Genomic DNA, 14,013 nt, shown 5'->3' with positions numbered 1-14,013 from the left:
TCATTAACGATGTGATATCATTCTTCATCACAGCATATAACACCATTAATCTATTACCATTATCATTAAACTTGTACAGCCGCCGCGGTGGCTCAGTGGTTATGGCTGCTGACCCGAAAGACGCGGGTTCCATCCCAGACGCGGCAGTCGAATTTCGATGGAGGCGAAATTCTAGCGGCCTGTGTACTGTGCGATGTCATTGCACGTTAAAGAACTCCAGGTGGCTGAAATTTCCGGAGCCCTTCACTATGGTGTCCCTCATAGCCTTAGTCGCATGGGTCTTTAAGCCTCAACAAATCAAAGATCATTAAACTTTTAAACATTTATTCATCATGAGTGACGTCATCTGTAGGACCCATTTCGTGGACAAGATCTGTGAACACAACTGAGTTATATAACGCTTGCGCATTAATAAATTGGAAATCGTCATCATCTGTGGCGACGGAAAACCAAAACAGCAAGCTATCACAGCAAGGGTGCAGGTTGCGCCATCACGCGCCTTCCGGTCTAATGGTCGCTCTACCGTGCAGGGAGATGCATAGAAACTCACAGAAGAAACAAGCCGTTATTGATTTTTGTCGTCACACGCAGTCGTGCTCAGACATGTTGCCGCCCCGGTTTGCATCGACGCCAAGGTGCGCGACTGTGTCTACTCGTGCGCCTGGTTGCATAATACGCAGCGATTTGGGAGCCAGCTCAAGACATATATCGAAGCTCATGCGCATAGCGTGCGCCTAACCAGATGTGAAAAACGGCTAAAGCGTGCTGCAGTAACATTACCGCCGTTACCGGCACCTAATCAAATGGCCAGATTGGCAAGTTGCAAGTTATATTTCCTTGAATGTCATATCTGCCTAAGCTAAATAATACACACCAGCCTTTACGGAGCTGAACAGAAAGTACATACATAAAGACCTTGTGTAGAATTCAATGATTTAAAGGTACTGAAAGGCATTAGGCCAAAGAGAAATGTACCAGAAAGGAATACTTATACATGGATGAAATCCATGTTCAAAAATATTCAATAATTTTTGGAAGATCCTTGAAAGCAAAGAGAGAAGCAGCCCTCCCTTTCGTCACCATATTGCAGATTCAGAAAAAAACACTACAATATATGAGTTATATATATGAACTGGTGAGCTTTCGAAAAATGAAATTTACGAAAAAGCATACAGCTAACACACACTGCATAATGTTACCAAATATCTTCCTGTGTTGCTGAACAGTATAAAAGAAAAATATTGCACTTGATGAAATGATATTCTGAGAGATGTGTAATTTTGTAACCTTACCTTTAAACATGTAATTAATTGGCATCATAATTTGTCTTATACTGTTCAAAAGGCGACCTGTGTGACATTATGCAGTGTGTAAACGCCTTTGTATATTCTGTATATGTATGAGGTGAAAATCCTTTCTAATGTGCATTAGTTTGCAATTGTCATTGCGCTGTTGTGAAAGTAGTTCTCATTACGTTTTGCCAACGGACATGTTTCTTTATTTATTTCACATACCTACTATTTCTGAGGCACCGTGGAGGTGAGCGGTACAGCTGTCACAAAAAATGCAGTATACAGAATTGGCAGGTCATACTATGGTAACACAAAGTAAAGGATATAAACATGTGAATAAAGAGTGCATGTGGCTTTTTTCAAATAATGAAGCAATACACTAATATCATGTGTCAACAATTGCAATGGGGTTTCTTAATGTACAGGGGGTTACACCTCTGCCTATATGTGTTACTTGTGACAGTGATTACTACTTGCTTCCAGTGCCATGTACTTCTATATGACAAAAATAAAATTGTAATAAAATCAAACAGCAACATACAAATTTGACAATATCAAAGCAAAGTCAGGTAATATATCTAATATGCCGAGGTTTTGGCAAATCTCTTCAAAACGCATGAGGAGTGACCTGATAGCTAGCGATTTGTTGTTAAAGAGTGTTCTACATGGGCACTTTGTGACCATGGGGTAACATAGGTGTTTGGGCAAAAAATAGATTTTTAAAATGTATGAGCATGTGAGCATAGTTCTTCTGTCTGTAAGTCACGGTTCGTTGATTTCAACATTAAGACTATTCATGGGCGACGTCCTGTAAACACCAAAGGAAAGACGCATATCTAGATTATGTATTGGATCTAGTTGTTTCAGATACGAAGGCCTCGCTAACCCGTAAACTATATATCCGTAATCTAAGGTAGAGCGTACCATGGAGCAATAAATTTTTAAAAGACTTGTCCTGTCAGCACTCCAACGTTTACGTGACAGTACTTTGAGTATATTAAGGGATCCGGAGGCTTTCTTTTTCAGTGCATTTATTAGAGGCAGGAAAGTGAGTTTTTTGTCAAGGGTTATCCCAAGAAATTTGTGCTCATTTTTGACGGATGTCTGTGTTAAGTTCAGGTGTATGAATGGGTCGGATTGTATGCCTCGTTTCAGCAAGAAAAGAATGGCTACTGTTTTCTGTGTGGAAAGCTGGAAATCATTCTGATCTGCCCATGTCATTAGTTTATTCAATGTCAACTGTATTTGTATCTCGCATGTTGCTACGTTTGAGGATGTGCAGGCTATTTGAAGATCATCAATGTACACTGAATACAGGATGAACTTTGGGATTATTTTACTTATGAAATTCATTTTTATAATAAACAATGTTGTGGTTAAAATACACCCCCGAGGAACCTCGTTCACTTCAACGAAGCTCCTGGAAAGAATTGATGCTGGGCGTGCTTGAAATGAGCGGTCGGAAAGGAAGTCATTCAGGCAGTTCAACATCTTGCCATGGATACCTAGGTCGCGGAGGATCCCAAACCTCCAGGTTGTATCATATGCTTTCTCTATATCGAAGAAAACAGCAAGACAGTGCTGTTTGTGTATAAAAGCTTCTCTTATTGTGTTTTTGAGGCGCACTAGACAGTCAGTAGTTGAGCATGCCTTTTTAAAACCACATTGATGGGTATCAAGAAGTTCACGCGATTCAAGGAAAAATGTCAGTCTAATATTATGGGCACTTTCAAAAGATTTGGCAAGACAGCTTGTGAGGGCTATCAGCCTATACCTACAAGGGGAAGTTGGTGCTTATCCAGGTTTCAGGAATGTCACTATGACGACTTTCTTCCACTCCTTAGGTATTTTGACTTCTATGAATATTTTAATGAAGAAATTCAAGAGTGCCTCTATGGCCGGCTGGGAAAGATGGGCAGGCATTTGATAGTGTATCTGGTTGGGTCCTGGAGCAGTTTTTTTGCCGGCAGACAGTACAGTATTTTTTGCAGTGATTAAATTGTTGCATTGTCGGTTTGCACCTCCACTTGTTGGAAGCCTTTGTTTTTCGGCAATAGTTTTGTATTTCAGGAATGACTGCATATACTGAGATGAACTAGAAACTGCAGCGAAGTGTTCCCCCAAAATGTCTGCCTGTTCCCTTATGCTTGTTTGTGCGCCAGGTGTTGTCAAAAGAGGGATCATGGACGGTGAGAAGTTGCCATTTAATTTCGAACCTGTTCCCACATTTTTTTTTATGTTGTTTGACAGCTTATAGATGAAATATAACTTTGCCATGAGGCTTTCTTGGCACTGCGACGGATATACCGAGCTTTCACTCTTGCCTTTTTAAACCGTACGAGGTTCTCGTGTGTAGGGTACCTGTGAAATTTACTCCAAGCTTTATTTTGTTGCTTTTCTGCTTACTTGCAATTTTGTGCCCACCATACCTTGTGGTTCTGTCTAACCACTCCAGACAACTGAGGAATAGCTAAGTGTGCGGCAGTTATTATACAGTTCGTGAACATTTCATTTATCTAATCAATGTTCAAATTTTCCAAAACTAATTTTTCTAATGTGGCTTCTGCTCTAAAAAGTTGCCAGGCTGCTAAATGAAGTTTTCCAACGTTGCACTTTTGTTAGGATTATTTCCGGTGAAGATGTTAAACTGATTAGTACAGGGAAGTGATCGCTGCGATATGGGTTCTCAATGACATCCCATTTAAAATCGTTAAAAACACAAGTTGAACTAAGAGATAAATCTAGGCAGCTCATTTTCCCACTGCTTGGAGAGCAGTAAGTGTGTTTGCCCATGTTCAGGGGGCAGACATTGTTGCAGAGAATAACATCTTCTAGAATCCGGCCTCTGACTTCCGTTTGTTCACTTCCCAAAACGAAAAGTGAGCATTAATATCCCCAATTAAAAGATATGGCTCCGGTAGTTGTATTAAAATTCTTTCTAAATCGTGAAATGTGTTGGTTAGGTGAGGTTCAATGTATATGGAACATGTTGTTATGGTTTTAAAGTGAAGTACGGTTACTGTAACAGCCTCCAATGAGGTTTTCAGGTGGATTTTCCGAGTTGCATAATCGCCCTGGACCACAATAGCAGCGCCTCCAGAGAGCCTGCTTGAGTTCTCCTGGTCACAGAGAAAGACTTGATACTTTCTAAGAATATTTTTTTTCCGTGCTCCCAGGTTAGTCTCCCGGAGACACAGTGCTACCGGAGAGAATCAATTTAAAATATCTGTTACATCTGTGTAGTTGTGTAAAAATCCACGACAGTTCCAGTGAACTTGAATTGCCATAATTATAGACTAGATGAGGATAATGTTTAAAACCTAGGTTGGTGGGTCTTTTGGACCAGTTATTAGGAATTACTCCCTTCTTTTTGCTCGACAGAGTTTTGCCACTGCTGCAGCGGCAAGAGCTGTGTCCATCGCATCCTCGGATACACTGGACGAACGTGCTGAACGCACAGCTGTTTTCATGTTGGAGCTCTCCGTGAGAGGAGGGGCCTTGGGACCGGCAGACCTGGTGGACCGCGTGGCCTGTTTTGTGGGTGGTTGCGCTGAACTAGCTGCGGCCACCAGGGGCACGGGTGTCCCTGCTCCAGGCTTACTGTGCGTGAGCTATGCAGGTGCCGATGGCTGCTGTGATGCTGCGCCCTGTTGCACCACAGCAGAGTTTGTTGGGTTCTGCCCCAACAAGAGTCGTTTCTGTACTTCTCTGAATGATACGTTTTCTTTGAGTGTAATAATTTTTTTCTTTTTTCCAGGCTGGGCATGACTGTGAGTAAGCCGGGTGGCTGCCCTCACAGTTTATACAAATGTGGTGTTCCACATTCCAGTTTTCAGTGTGATGGTTGTGCGAAGCACATTGAGCACAGGTCTGTTTGCCCCAGCAGGTCTGCAAACCGTGGCTTACTTCCGGCATTTGTAGCATCGACGTGGGTTTGGAATGTATGGTCTCAGCTTGATTTTGGTGTATCCGACCTCTACAGAATCTGGAAGTGTGCTTGAAGCGAAGGTGAGGACAATGTGTTTTGTTTGGGTTTCTTTATCATCTCGTCTGATTTTAATCCTATACACGTTCATGACATTCTGTTCCTTTAGGCCTTCCAACAGTGCTTCCTCATTCAAGTATCTTAGGTCATCGTCTGAAATGACTCCACTGACTGTACTTAATGATTGGTGTGGGCTGATTAGTACAGGAATGTCTCCAAAGCAAGTGACTTCTTGCAGTTTTTCATGCTGGTGGATATAGAGGTCTTCGAGTAGAAGGTCCCCATTGACTAATTTTTTTACGTTGTACCCCTGGCCTATTGTGTCTGAGTTTTTGTCACGAGAAATGGTGAAATGAGTCTGGCAGTTTTTCTTCATGGTTGGATTGAACCACGTGAAATCTTGGAAAGTTATTGGCATTCTTTCCAAAGAACCTTGCTGCCATGTCGGTGCACCCTCTTTTGAGAGGGCGATCAGAAGAAAGGCATGAAGTAGCCATAAAATACATTTGTTGTTTGGCCATGGTGCAGTCACCCACCAAGGAGCCCATTGAGGGGATGGGGCAGGTACTTGCAAGCAAGTCCTGCCCACGCCAGCTGTGCACCCCACTATAACCAAATATGAAGCAACTCGGGGTGGTTGGCCACACAAGGTTAACCCTAGCCACCAATTAAAAGTGGAAAAACCAAGAAGAGAGGAGGAGACAGAAGAGTTGTAAGAAAGAGATAGGAAAGTGAAAGGTGGAGGAAAGGATAGGAAAAGGCGACTGCTGATTTCCCCGGGTCGGTTCAGGCCGGAGGTGCCGTCTACAGGAAACTGGGGCCAAAGTGGCGTGTTGCATCCGCCAAGGGGCCTTAAACGTCCAAACGCTCGGCATCGGCTCAACCACCAGGATCCCCTTTTCCCCGGACACAGCGATGCCACGCACGGCTAAGCGCGGGTGCTCGGGTCTGCGGGGATGCACTGTTCACCATCATGCCCCTGTGGGGATGTCCCTGCGGATGCTCAGGAACCCGTGGTGTCGCCACTCCCCAATGTCTGCATGCTGCAGATGGCCCCTTGCGGGAAAGGCAGTGTAGTAGATATCGTGCACAATACATTGGGCTACTGGAAGATGTGTTCTCTTAGGGTACCGTGGCAACTCTCAACTGAAGTTTAAAGCCAGCTGAATGGGGTTGTCCCTCCAGCACTTAATACGGTATCAGGCGGAGATTGTTCCATTTCTGCACCGTATTGTTACAGGGGATGAAACGTGGGTGCATCATATGACAGCTAAGGCGAAGAAAGCATCAATGTCAAGGAGACGCCTCTCATATCCCTCCCATAAGAAGTTCAAAACGATGGTATCCGCAAAGAAAGTTGCCAAAGTCTTTTGGGAAACTCAGAGCATGCTAGTGATTGATTTTCTCACCCATGGAGAGACCGTGAATGCTGCCAATTATTGTGGGAATTAGGGGATTGGGGAGGAAACAACTGGGATTGCTTTAGAAAGGTGTTGTGTTGTCGCACGACAGCACCCGACCACATATGCCCTTGGTTACACATTATTTGGTACGGCGTGTCTGACGGACTTTACTGAAACACCTCCTACACAGCCCGGATCTCGCAACAAACAATTTTCATCTCTTCTGACCATTAAACAAGGATCTGACTGGTTGCTACACCAGAACTGATGCCAAAGTTCAGGGGGCTGTTGTTAAGTGGCTCCTAGATGTGGACTGTGATTTCTTTTATACCAGTTTCGACAGATTGGTTTACCAATGGAACAAATGCTTTGACAACCATGGTGACCATGTGAAAAAGAAGAAAAGTAATATGCACCAGTGTATTAGTAACTTTGTGTATCTCTGATATCCTGAATAAACTCTTTTTGAAGGAGGACTTGTTACCTTACTTTCTGAACCACCCTCATAAACCAGTTACTTCAGTTCAGAAAGTTTACTTCATGATTCGTGTCATCTCATGTCCTTCAGACTCCTGAACTATATACTACAGTGCTGACCACCAACATGAAAGGCAATTGGAAAGGCATCAATGCTACACTTCATCACAAGAAAACGAGCAGCTTATGTTCAAGATGGAAAATGTACCAAGAGTATATTGTAAGCCTATTGGCCTTAAGTCTATGCTTTGTGCAAAGGAAACCATAGCAGAGGAGAAAGGAAGTGCATTATGATATTAATTTGGGCATTTAGCAAAAGAAATAAAAATGATAATGCGCAGCCCACAAGCGCTTGATGACAGTAGAAAGGCACAGTTAGCCCATACACTGCACAGAGCTTCTCAGCCACTCGCACTTCTGAAGTATGTCACTCAAAGAAAGCAACTGAGCCTATGTAAGCCAAGGTCTGCCAGTGAAGGAACAGCTGTTTCTTCCAGCATGGAAGGTTCATATCATGCTGTTTTGTACTGTGTTAAAGTGGATTTGACACGTGGGCTTGTCAGGGTGCCGTTGCAGTTCTGAATGGCTTTCAATGTGCACGGTTGCTTTTTGTTTGTTTTTGAAGGCTTAAGCATGGTTGCTGCTAGCGTAGACACCTTTCAGTGCACACATGGGGCCACATGCTGAATGAGCCACATAGTATATTGCGAGAAGCAAGCGAAGAGTACTGAAAAGCCCATATTTAGTTGACAAATAGGATCTCCTTGCCATCCAAAGTTTCAGTTCAGATTTTCTGGTTACCAAGGGCAATTTTCTCGTCAAAATTCAGAAGACCAGTGATAAAATGAGGCAGAACACATTCCACACAATTGCTAATTGACATTGCATATCCGAGTAAAAGGCAGTTGGAGAGCAGAAGTGCAGCTGGCACTTTTCACTTCTTCCAAGAAGATATTCACCTATTTCAACACTAAGAGCACAAAAATGAAAACATGATTAGAATACTTCTTTTCTTAATTGAAAAAAAAAAGTAACACGTCATTGGATATTTTGCTATCATGCAATACCAGTACAGAGGATTCCTCAGTTCATTGAACTTGAACTTTCCCATGGATGTTGATTTCTGAACCTTTGATCCATTGCGTAGTGCAAGTGCTCGGAAGTTGCGAGAAATGACGGGTGAGTAGAGGCCCATAACTAGGCCCACAATTTTTTGGGCATGTTGAGGTGGTCACTTAAAACTTCTTTCTCATCATCAACATCACTCATAATGACACAAAGGCCAATATTAAAAGGTCATGTTGTGCATTTTTCCCAACGCCTCAAGAAAACCCAGCAACGGTACTTGATTTCTGTGTGCGAGTTGGAAGGAAATAGTAATGCTAGTATTGAGGTTGCTTTCATGCGAGGCTAGTACTGCACTATGCTTACAAGTAGACTAGCCCATGTGCAACTCAGCAGTCACTGTGTTTTTCATTTGCAATAAAATGTAAAAAAGGTGCCAGGATGTCCAAAGAGGATTGGAAAAAATTATTTCGTCTCTCTGCACATGCTTGCCGAGACACGAGAAAAAAGACGAATTAACATGATGCAGCTCTTCTTCCCCAGCCTTGTGTAAGGTTCCCCAATAGAAAGGCTAAGCTTATTGGCCAGTGTCCCTCTGCACCCTTACTCCCTGCAATATAGCACTGGCAAATTTTTTTTTTTTTAAGTATGGAGGGCACTTAAAACTACCTACGTGCTTGAATGCAAAAGTATTGAGTCATCGTGACATCTGCTTCGATGTTCATTAAAGATTGCTTCCTTTCTAATGACACACCTACTCATTAGCATACACTCGTAAGGAAACGCATACACTAGGTTCACCTTTATTCTCCAAGAATTGAAGCAGTTTTGTGGCCTATGGGTTGCATGCTCACCTCACAGTCTGAAGGTCAGTGGTTCGATTCCCTACACCTTCACAACTAACTTTATTTTTTCTTCTTTGCTGTAGACTTCACTATCCTATGCTCTACTGCCGATGTCATGCGAGAACATGGTGACAATCTTCCAGACTGGGAGGAAGGTTTCGAACTTGTGGCAGACGGCCTGAATACATATTCAATTTGCAAGTGATAGAAACTTTTTTGTACAGGGTATTTACTTACGGGCAACTTTTGAGTAGTAAACAGCTGTAAAAGCACGAGTTGGGAAATACTGCTCTCCTGGTCAAAATAATTCTTCCAGTTCCTTATTTTTTTACCATATCTTTTTTGTATGCCAACATCCCTGGACCAGTCTTAGCACCCTCTGCCGCTGAGAATGTCTTCAACCATTAGGGTGTCTGCTGCTACACCTATTGCCAACGACTCCTTAACATTAAAATATACTGCAAGCAGCCAGGTTCCATCAATGCCGTCTAGAGCTTTGGCAAAGCTCAGTCAAAGAAAATCTGCTGCTGCCACAGAACTGGCCACTCTTCCGTTTTCTCTAAACAAAGAAGCATCAGGTAATAAATACCTTTGTCCTTGCTTTTTAAAAGGTGGTAGTTAGACATCCTAATGGCAGTAGTATTGAAGAAAATTATATAGAGATATGCAAAGCAATTTGAACAGGCCTATGAATTCTATACTGGGCTGGGCAACTAATTATTGCATATGCCAAGTTATGGGATTTGTAGGTGCTATAGTGCCCTCCTTTGGCCACACCGAAAGCGTAGTGAAAGTGCGGCCGCATGTAGAAGAACAGAATAAAGACGGCGCCGGGTTGTGGCGCGTGACGCCACCGTACGACAGTTCGGTTCTGGTCTTGATACAAAACGTTGGCTGCGCCACCTAGGTGATGTATAGCGGAAATAATAAGCATGAAATTACATGAGATGTGCAGATTTTGTAAAAACTACAGCTGACAGCACTAAGCTGGTTTTAAAAATGCTATCAATGAAATAAAACTACTGATATTTATCGCACATACCAGTAACCGCCTTTGCAAACAACAGTGCTACTCTTAGCAGTGCCACTGGCAACATAGCGGCAGCCTGCCTTACTGAAAAGATTAGGAGAGATGATGACAAAGCCTGGTTTAACTGTGCAAGAAATGGTGACAAGTTGCAAGTGAAAAAAAATCAAGGCATCTGAAGTTTCTTCCAGCAAAATTAACAAAAATAATGCGATCTTATACTCACAGTCCTAATCGTAAAGTGTTGTATAACGACTCCAGGCCATGCAGCCTGATTACAGAGTGCGGTACAAGCATCGGCTCTGGCTTGAATTGCTTTGCCAGTTTAAAATACAAATTCCTGCCAGTGCTATTGTCATCATAGGGAAAGATCTAACGCAATATGCAAATACTTTTACACTCGTCTGTGGCAACGGACAGCCGTTTAAACGTGTTTGTCTTCCTTTTGTAGTTACAGTGCGATACGAGTTATACTAGATGTTTTGTCTACATCAGTTCACTTTATTGTGTAAATGCGACCAATTTTACTGAACTAATAATTGTAGTACCTGCCACAAAATCATGCCACAAGTAATAATTTTGTTGTAAACTGACAATGAAGTTTGGATGTCGGCATAAAACCTGTTATAGACATAGACAGGAATAGCAGCAGTCTCTTATTCACAAAATGTAAACACTGATGTGGAAAAACACAAACAGCAAGTTTCACAAATTTTACTGCATGCATAGCATGTCACGAGAATAATTCGGAACAGTGAATTATTCGGCTCACTGAATAAAAACATACACAAGCAGCCCTCTCTTTAAATTACTAACGCATTCGCCGAGTTTCACACACATTTCACCACAATTATTGAAGGACGGTATAAACAAGTTGCCAAAATAAAAAAACAGGTTCACTACTGCACCTTTTCACGCTGTTTTCCTACGCTCTTCTCGCGCCAACATGTTTTGAGGAATGCGGTCAGTTCTTTCTCCTGGATATAAATGACGGCTAGAAGCGTGCCCAAGCACATGGCACCTACAGCAGTATGAAATAAGAGATAAGTAAATCCGGCCTCACAGCAGAAAGCTGCTTCTGAAACTTTGGTCACTACATAACTGAATACCGAAGCACCAAGTACAGTTCCACTGGGAAGCATGCCATGTAATGGGCAATACTGTGTTTTTCCATAGTAAGCAGTTATGAAGAACATGCTATAGCCAATGCGTGCAATCATGTTGAAGCAGTTGGCCAAAATGAACCCGACAGCTCCAAATAAGGAAGTCAGAAGGTAATAAACAAGAAGGACAAGAACTGAAAAAAGGGTGAGCCTCTGGTTGTGTTGGTCCAACTGCTCTTTGTTCATGGCGGCAAATACAAAACACTCGGTGACTCCATTGATAGCAATTAACACAATGTACGCACAGTGCCACCGAAGTAACAGGGGAGCCAAGCTGCCACTGAGTGCACTGCCACCATATATATGCAGAAGGAGACTCGAGTAGGCTTGACCAAAGTGAATATTATGAGACCGATATGGGTCAGCAGCTTAAGAAGGTACTTAAGGGTTGATGCACTCAGTGTAATACAGTCTACATCTTGCCGATCAGGTGGGACATCACGTTGTACCACTTGAGCAAAGAAAATGTAGCTACTTTCTTCAACAGGCTGGAAGATGAGGCGTGCAGTCAAAGATCCAAGATTGTTGACGACGTCATACACACCCTGTTCAGCAAATGAGAGAATGCTAAAAACAGTCATGATGTAACGTTCACCTTCTGTCAAAAGCTGTTTGAAGACTGTTTGCTTCATAAAACTCCAGGTCAGTTTTGTGACATCATGGTCAAGTTGTGTACCATTACAACCAATGAAGGGAATAATATCTAGCGCAGTTGTGAAAGGCAGCGCATGGTCGTCTTGATTAAGCCCAGAGTCCTGTGAATCGCTTTTGGTGAGTTGGCGCAGCCGCCTAGATTCAAATGTGAAATAGGCGAAAAGAACCACACGTGTAATACACAGACGATATTAACTGGGCAATACTATAAGCCCAAACGGCATTCTCGGGATCGAATGCGACAAGTCCTGCCATTATAATGCATCGTAAGGCAATGCCGCTGCCAACAAAAAAACACTTTGAAATTTATGTAGTGAAATGCTTGACTGACAACGTACAGCGGTTCTGCGAGCACTTCAATAACTACAGAAATAACCACACAGTGCACACCCAGTACGTAACTACCTGCAACCGAAGGGTCGGGCTGCTCCAAAACGAACAGCCACACAAAGCTCATCATGGCACCGATAAAGACGCAAACAGGAAGGCACAGCCAGGTTACGTTGATGATTGCAGGCCAGTTCTGGTTATCCGTGTCACTCAAACATGATCGTCGGAAAGGCTCCCGGCTCAGGAATTGCACAGTCGTGTACAGAAGCATCAGCCGGACGTTGATCACTCCAAGCAGGTCTTTGGTGATGTGTCGCAAGATGTATGCATTCAGCACGAAGGTTAACACACGCAGAGTCAGCTGCAGTACGATGTTGTAAGAGGCCGCTCTAGTGGCCTTCGCCATCAGATTGCTCCCTGCCATTTCTCTTGATCATTCAATCGTCTTTCGGCACAAGAAAGGAAACAAACACTGTGTCGAAATAAATAAAGAAATTAGTAAAAGCCGCAAACACGTCATCCAGCCTTCGTTGTGTGGCTCCACTAGGCAAGTGTTCAACTGAAGTTGCATAAATATATAGAGCAGATATTGCAAACGCCGGAACAAGAAAAGGTTCCTCAGTTCAAACTTCACAGGCATGGAATGCCGATAAAGCCAGGCATGCGAAAATTGATGTCACAGAGGCAAAAAAAAAACTTGTCGTTCAAGCGCAGCTGTAAACGACGTCAACAATCCCTGGGCGCTGCCATATTGAGCCCATTGTCGTTAGCTGCAAAGGCGTTTGCTGCTAGCAAAGTGAAGGCGTGTCGCGGCAGCTTGTTGCACCCACTACTGGAGCAGCTTAAATGTAGTTTTCAGCAAGTGATAGGTTCCTTGTGCCAACCCCGGCTTTCTCAACAGTCTCTTCCATGCTTTCTAAGCCACGAATTATGTAGGGGATCCCGTACGTAGCTTATAAGTCGAAAAATTTAAATGGAAATCACTGGCTAATTACAAAGTACAAAGTGTGAAAGACCTACGGATGAATACATTGATGTTCGAAGGAGTAAACCCACCTAAATTTTTGGTGCGCATTTTTTTCATGGCAATAGAAAAATAATTCACACTTAAATGCCTCTCTTCTACTCTTTTAGTTTCGGTTTCAACAGTTGAGTGTTGAATGTGTCGTCAAAGTTTCGTTTATGCCACGCAAGGCATAAGAAAACTGCGATATAATCGTTGCTTCGTCATATTATTTTACGACCACCCGAAATCCAGCGCGTCTCAATAACTGGGAAAACAATGAATGAATAAACTGCGATTGTATAGCAGTTTTTGCGCGGCTTACGTGACCTAAACACAACTTTAATGGCACAGAGCTATTAAAAAACGAAACCGGTACAACATGAAACAAATTTTGTTTTAAATTACTAGGCGATCGTAGGCGAATGCCATGTGAAGATGTCAAACGCCCTCTCTCGCATTTATGAAGTACAGCTCCTTGATGTAAGACAATCTTAGATTACATTTTCGTTCTCGTTTATGAAGACTTAATTATCTGTAGCATAGTTGATAAGAAGAACAAAATCTTATTTTAAAGTAGCTTGCTGGACCAGTTGGTGCATGGTACCAGGTAGAAAAACCAGCGGAAGAGGACGCGTACACAATAGAAGGAATTCACACGGAATTCAACACCACCGTCGTCCGTGTGAATTCCTTCTATTGTGTACGCGTTCTCTTCTGCTGGTTTTCTACCGGGTGTCGTGAGTTCCTTGCATGGAAGGTAGGAAGA

The 14,013-nt window shown here is 42.8% G+C and overlaps 1 pseudogene; it reads right to left on the bottom strand.

Moving 5' to 3' along the window:
• Positions 1-11,917: 11,917 nt before the first annotated feature.
• On the bottom strand, positions 11,918-13,053 carry LOC144114099 (man(5)GlcNAc(2)-PP-dolichol translocation protein RFT1 pseudogene; annotated as a pseudogene).
• Between the last annotated feature and the right edge of the window lie 960 nt (positions 13,054-14,013).

This window comes from Amblyomma americanum, chromosome 1 (genome assembly GCF_052857255.1).
Source record: "Amblyomma americanum isolate KBUSLIRL-KWMA chromosome 1, ASM5285725v1, whole genome shotgun sequence".
Taxonomy (NCBI): domain Eukaryota; kingdom Metazoa; phylum Arthropoda; class Arachnida; order Ixodida; family Ixodidae; genus Amblyomma; species Amblyomma americanum.
The sequence above is the reverse complement of the archived record's forward strand: the minus strand, read 5'-3'. Positions and strand labels throughout refer to the sequence as shown.